The sequence below is a fragment of the Panthera tigris genome, chromosome D2 (assembly GCF_018350195.1).
Source record: "Panthera tigris isolate Pti1 chromosome D2, P.tigris_Pti1_mat1.1, whole genome shotgun sequence".
NCBI lineage: Eukaryota > Metazoa > Chordata > Mammalia > Carnivora > Felidae > Panthera > Panthera tigris.
The window spans coordinates 2,840,937-2,848,019 of NC_056670.1; the positions used below are offsets into that span (position 1 = coordinate 2,840,937).

Genomic DNA, 7,083 nt, shown 5'->3' on the forward strand with positions numbered 1-7,083 from the left:
CTAGAATCACTGTTCTCAGTGATTAAGCAGCACATTCCTCCCCATGGCTGCCCATTAAGGGCTCCATGAAATACAGCTAGAATTAGTATAGAGTTCAGGTATAGAGTTCAGGTATAGAGTTCAGGTATAGAGTTCAGGAGTTTACTCTTTGGGGTAAAAGTGCTGAAAGACCACTTTAAAGCCAAAAATATCAAAGAATCTAAAACTTGGCGGCTTGGGGCATGTTTTGAAACGATAAAAAGTAATGACAACATGATAGCAAAAAGTTTAAAGAGGAAGATTTAGTCAATTTGGAGGTATTTCTCTCACTGTCCAGAGACAAGGATATTCTGACTACTATTCCTATCAATTCTATGCCTATTACCCTAAATTCATGCTAGACTACTACAGCTCCAAGAAAATATCCCATAAATATGTCTTTGTTTCTATAATTTCTGGCTCAGTCAACAATATTGTAACTAGTGATTAGACTTTCTAGACATTTAGAGGCTATTAAATGAAACATGCTTATTAAAGAAACGTGCTGTCCGATATCCAGGCCTTCACTGCACAATGATGTTGCTTGTGTATATTAACCAGTTTCTAAGCCAGTGAGTTCTGTTCATGCCCCATCCACCCTTTCCTAACCATAATCAATGTTATATTAGCTGATAAAAACCAAACCAAAACAACAACAGCAAGAACAACAACAGCAACAAAACAATTTCTAGACCTGTCTGCATTGTGAAAACCCCACAAGGTAATAGCACCAGTCTGATTTCAAGTTCAGCGCCACATTTGGTATGTTGTGAAAGCAACCCTTGCAGCCATCATTCATCAACAGACACAAGCCTACTTAGCCGAGGACTCTGCCCTTATGAGAGACGTTATACAGTGGTTGATTCTTATTGTCTGTTCTGTGCAACACTTGTGCTTAGATCACTTTCTTTCCTATTTACGTTCCTTTCACTGTGTATGTATAGGATTAGTTTCTGTTTTACCTTTCCGTGAATAGTGTTTCCTATGGTTACGGACAATCAGCAAGCTAATTTCATCTGAGCTCCAATCACAGGCAATTTATAAAATCTTAGAAGAACACAGGTATGTAGTCAGTAGTAATCAACTTAGCTTTGGTGGGACAATTTATTTTTATATTGTCTGCCTGTCATAAGCCTGGTGAGTTGATTTGAATCATCGAGGTATGATGGCTTTTGAAAGACTTTTGATTTTTCCCCTTCTCATGAAGTACTTATTAACAAAATGGTGGGAAAAGCCTGTATTCAAAAATTAACATAATTCCATATCATGAAGGAAATTTTACTTATGAAATACAGTTAGTGATGGAATTATTATTACTATTATTTTTTTAGGAAGGGGGGCCTTTGCAGTTTGTGGGTAACATTATAAGAGAGACATTTGTAAGAAAAGACAACATGTTTCTAGGGAAGTGTGTAGGATTGTCCTCTCCTATTTCCTCCTTAGAGGAGTGGTGTGTTTTTACCTGGATTGCTGCTTAGACTTCCCACAAATTTGTTACTCAGAACTCTATTTATTATAATATACTATCGGAGTAATAATTATTCCCAGAGAAGGAGGTGTGCATCTTTTTGGAATCCTTGCCATTTCCTCTAATATATAAATTCTGACTTTGATAACATTTTATTAACTACCTCCCATATCCTCTCTGTTTTCTATGCCTTTCTTAATTCACAGCATACATTTCTGTAATATTTTGGTTGTCTATTTGAGTGTCTAACAGATTAAAAGGCAAAGATGCTTTATGACAGTCACATGCTGCAGTCAAATAATATGTTAACTCTGATCATTTATGGCAGCTGCCTCCAGTTCCAGCATGTAGGGATTTTTCCCCCTAAAAAATGTGTTTTCTCTTGTGACTTGGTTTACTTTTGTGCATTGGTTCTATCTTTCTGTTTAACAAATTACCCCACATCTTAGTCACTAAGGCAACAACCCTTTACTGTCTCACAGTCTCTGTAGGTCAGAAGTCCAGGCAGTGCTTCACGGGGCTCTCTGGGTCTGAACACCTCACGAAGCTCAGGGAAGGTGTCAGCGGGGCCACCGTGGTCTGGGGGCTCCCCTGAGGGTGAGTGGACACGCTTCCATTCCTTACTCAAGAGGTCACTGGCAGGATTGTTTCTCCTGGGCTCTTGGGAGGGGTCCTCAGTCCCTTCCTTACTGGCCATCGGCCAGGGGCTTCCCCACTGTCAATACATGGGTCTTTTCCATGAAGCAGGTCACGCCAGAGACAGCAAGTTAGAAGCCAAGACCCTGTGAGCAAGAAAAGCATCACAGTGTTCTGGTATTTGATCTCAGAAGCCATTAATCTCAAGCATGATTCATCTCAAACCCTGTGTCATGGGGAGTGGAAAGGATATGAACATCAGGAGAGGAGCATCACTGAGAGCCCTTTCAGAAATTGCCTGCCCGTGTGCGTGTGTGTGTGGTGTTTTATGAAAATAAAATGCTTCTTTTAAAACAATCTGATTTTACTTTCTTTATCTTTATTTCTCAAATATTTTAGAATGTAACCCATCACCCTCATGATGAAGAGAAATTTCGGGACACATTATGCCACCTCCACTATGTAGGAACGCACACAGAGCACAGCATGTGTTACGTTACGGACATGACTTTTGCCTCTAACGTTGGAAAGGATATGTTCGTGTCTCCCTCTGCTTAGTATCTGAAGGGGTGGTGATTTACAATGACTGGATTAAAGTGTACTTAGAAACCAAATTAAGAACTGTACTGTTGGGTATTAGGATAATCTTTTTAAAGTATGGCTAAGTGGGCCCACGTGCCTTCTCATCGTCTATAGATTTCTTGCCCTATTGTGTCATCTTTTTCTATTTGCATGCACCAAATGTGGCTTTCAAAATAGGAACTTCAGATAAAATACAGGTCTGTAGCAGCATGCCCCTGACAGCCATATAACAACATGTAGGGAAAAGGGTTCACTTGGAAGACAAATCCTAAATAAACTTGTAAGTTCTTTCAGAGTATTTATTACACCTTCTCCTCACGTATCCAGTACTTACGTCTCAGATTTCACTAGTTTAAAAATCACGTTGTCCTCAAACGCCCGAGTAAAAACCATGACCCCGACTTTACTTGCTTAGATGTAAGAATTCAATCGTTTATGAGGTGTTTACAGATTTCCAGGGACGCGTGCCTGCTCCCAAGTCTGTATCGGTTTTTACATGACACCTGCATTTACCATCTGGCTCCAGATCAGAACCTGTAACCACTTTTCTTCAAGGTCCTCATCCTGCACGTCACATCCTGCTGGGTCTCTTGGTGCCCACATGGCTTTTTGTGAAACACTTCAACTGAGTGGGGGACACCTATCCATCCTTTCTGCAAATACAGCGAGCATAGACACAAGTCTTCAATTTTTAACAAAAATTATGCTGAGATTGTAAGATAGTGATGAGAATTTTATCACAAAGACATTTAAAATTCAGTATGTGATATGGCTATTCTCAAAGGACACAAATCCTTACATCTCTGCGGACGTCCTCTACTGCGAAATACATCACCTGTGAAAGAGGTGACTTCTTTAAATACAATCTTGAGATCTTATGGGTTTTTTTATACTTATCGTGCCGTGAACTCATAGGGACTGGGTTCCCGCAGCTCAGGCTCCTCTCTGTGTATTCTCACAAGGTGCACTTCTCTGGGTGGGGCAGGCTGGCGCTTCAGCTGAACCCAAGTACCTTTCTCTTTGGCTTCCTTCTTCCTCTGATCATTTTCCTTCACATGCTTCAGGAAGGCTCTTTGAGGGCTTAATACGCTCAGTATATACATTAATTCTCTCAGCAAGAATCTTACCCTCAACGTGCTTGGCCGATTACACAAATGCCAACAGCATGCTGGGTAACACGGTAGACCCTTTTAGTTTTGCCATGGGGACGTCTGGGGGGCTCTCCTTTATGAACACTGCCCATGCCCTTGATGTCCCCAATATCACCTTTCTTTTGATTCGCATGTATGTGACCAAAGGAACAACTCCATGTTTTCTAAAGGGCATAGAGAACATACAGCGGGTACCTCTCCTCTTTTGCTTTGTGTGGGTCATTTTGGTGAATTATTGGAAGACGGCAGTTCTTGCCAAAAAAAAAAAAAAAGTGAAACAGGTAGACTTCTTAGTAACCTAGGGCTGCCACCCTAAGGAATTATGGAAGTGCCCTTGGTATCACATTAGTTAGAGCCAGGTGTTACCTGTCTGGGATAGTGATTTGGTTATCTCGTGTACTTGGGTTACATAGAACTTTTAGCCACTCTGAAGGCCATGACATAAAGACCTAAGTTAAAAGATGTGGACTTGTTACCATCATTTTAGCCAGGTTATTAATTTTACAAGCATTGTTGTCAGATGTATCTTCTAGAAGCAGTTTGCTTCCTTGCCAATGTTCACCTCCCGGCCCCACTGTAATCCATTCTAACACAGCAGCCCAAGCTACCCTTGGAGTGCCAAACCACATCGTTCTTATGCAAAAAAAAAATTTAAAAAAAGTCAGCGACTCTCCATCTCATTCTGAATAAAAGCCAAATTCATCCAGAGGGTGCCACATGGCCTTACCTCCTCTTAACTCACTGGGATTGTGCCCACTGTAGTTGCCGCTTCTGTTCCTTGGCTCAAACCACAGAATTCTTCATCATTTTCCCAGCACATGTGACGCCCACGCCCCCCTGAGGGTACTCACACTGTCCTCTCTGCTGAGGACTCTCTCCCTGCGGTGTCCCTGAGCTTGGAGCCCTCACCGCACTCCCCGATGAGGCTGGCTCTGGCCAACCTGTTCAGCACTGTCCCCGCCTCCATGGCTGCGTATACACCTTGCCTTCTTTTCCTCTGTACTTGAACACCTTCTGACACACTGCACTTTTTCCCTGATGACTCCACACACTAGGATTTAACCTCCAAGAGGGCAGGACGAAAGGACATGTCTATCTGTTTTGTGTATTACTGTGCGTTGTTTTCTTCATTACTGTGGGTTTTTAAAATTTATTTATTTTGAGAGAGAAAGAGAGAGAGCAGAAATGGAGGAGGGGCAGAGAGAGGGAGACAGAGAGAATCCCAAGCAGGCTCTGCATTGTCAGTGCAGACCCTGACATGGGGCTCAATCTCAAGAACCATGAGATCATGACCTGAGCCGAAATTAAGATTCAGATGCTCAACCGACTGAGCCACCCAGGCACCCCTATTACTGTGTCTTCATACATGATGTGTACTTGATAATATCTGTTAAGTTCATGTTACTTCTTTGCCAATGATCACAGATCTTAGGCAAATCAGTTTCCAAGTTTGGAAAAATCTGAGATGTCATCAAAGTCATTCCTCACTTCACAGATGGAATAAATGAGGCCCAGAGAGAACACACAGCTATTTTCAGGAAAAGTGGAATTAGAAAGCTGCCCTTTTTTTTTTTAACTCTTTAACAAAGGTGGGTACAAGTGATTTACATAACTCCGTACTTAGAGTAGTAGGAGCCTAAAACTCATTCCAGTTTTAAACGTTTAGAAATTACTAACCTATCGTGTTCATTGTGTTTTATTTTACTCTTAATGGAATTGTTCACTTCTCATGTGACATTCTCTCTTACCTTTCCACCCCACTTCCTTGACTCTGCTATTTATTCAGTAATATTGTAATAACTGTGATGTATAAAATAGACTTGCAGTGAATGTTTCCAAGATGGGTTCTAGCATGTGGTTATGGCTTTATGATGTCCGTATACTAAAGCAGAAATGTCTCCCTGCCTCCAGGATGGAGGGCCACAAGACAGCAGGGACTGACTGGGGCTCACCTTAGGGGCTTCGCTCTTGTCACTGATGCATGCGTGCCTTCGGATCACTTAGCACTGTGTCTAGTAGTGGGGGGCGGGGGGGCTGAGTTGCACAGGGAGTTAATGCTCCCTTCGATCAGTGGGAAACAGGAGTTTGCCTATGATTTTTGTCCCCCTGAAAAGAGTTTATTTGGCCTCTTCGATGACAGTCCTTCAAAATCAAGTGAGCGATGGCCCATCACACCTGCAGAGACCTGCTCAGAAACACACTGTAATGTTGTCTCTGCCTCCCTCCCTGCCTCCCTCCCCTATCCTCCCTCCTGTGTCTCAGGGGCTGTACTCCTAACAGAACTATGGGGCTGCCTTTAAGGACCTTGAATGCTGCTAAGAAAATTATGTTCAGACATACGTAATGACCACAAAGTACCATGTGATCTGTCTTATTAAGTACATATAAAGGACACAAGTTCGAGGAAAGAGATCTCTTTAGTTTGAAGAGTGAGAAAGAAAGAGTGAGCAAGCAAGAGCAGGGGAGGGGCAGAGAGAGAGGGAGAACCTCAGGCAGGCTCCACACTGTCAGAGCAGAGCCAGATGCGGGGCTCTATCCCAACAACCCTGGGATCATGCCCGGAGCCAAAACCAAGAGGTGGACATTTGCTTAACTTACTGAGCCACCCAACAGTCCCCCTTTTTATGGACCATTTTTAAAGACAGGGACATAAAAGACATGGGCACTACCATCCACCCCCAACCCCAATGAAAAAAAAAAGGGAAGGGTAAACATGCAGATATGCTGGCACACCTCCTCTGTGACCCAGACAAGCCCTGGTTGAATAGGGAGTGTTCTGCCCCCAGTTTGCTTGATGATGCTTGGTGCTGTTGCCCACACGAGTCCAGACAGATTTGCGTGTAACTCATGCCCTGACCTGTGGCAGCCATCGGTGCACATCAGTAGTTGTCACCGCAAGTGACGGGCAGTCCCCCAGAACCAGGTCCGGCCTCCTGTTCTCCTCTTCACTGTCCTCTCTCATTATGCTTGGTGCTCACGTGGACATTATGCTTGGTGGTCACATTATGCTTGCAGCTCAAGGCTGCAATCAGTGCTCCAACAAAGTGAGGCACAACAACAACAACAACAACAACAACTACAGAATTGAATTATCAAGCTCCTCAGTAAGTTCTTAACTGACTTGGAGTAAAAGACAAGCTGTGGACTAGTTTTTTTGTTTGTTTTGTTTTTTTTTTATGAACAAGGCAGTGCAGTTGTCTTTTAATTACATGCTCCTTACATCAGAGA

At 42.8% G+C, this 7,083-nt stretch overlaps 1 pseudogene; it reads right to left on the reverse strand.

The window, feature by feature from the left end:
* Nucleotides 1-3,597: 3,597 nt before the first annotated feature.
* LOC102968837 lies at nt 3,598-4,078 on the reverse strand (annotated as a pseudogene).
* Between the last annotated feature and the right edge of the window lie 3,005 nt (nt 4,079-7,083).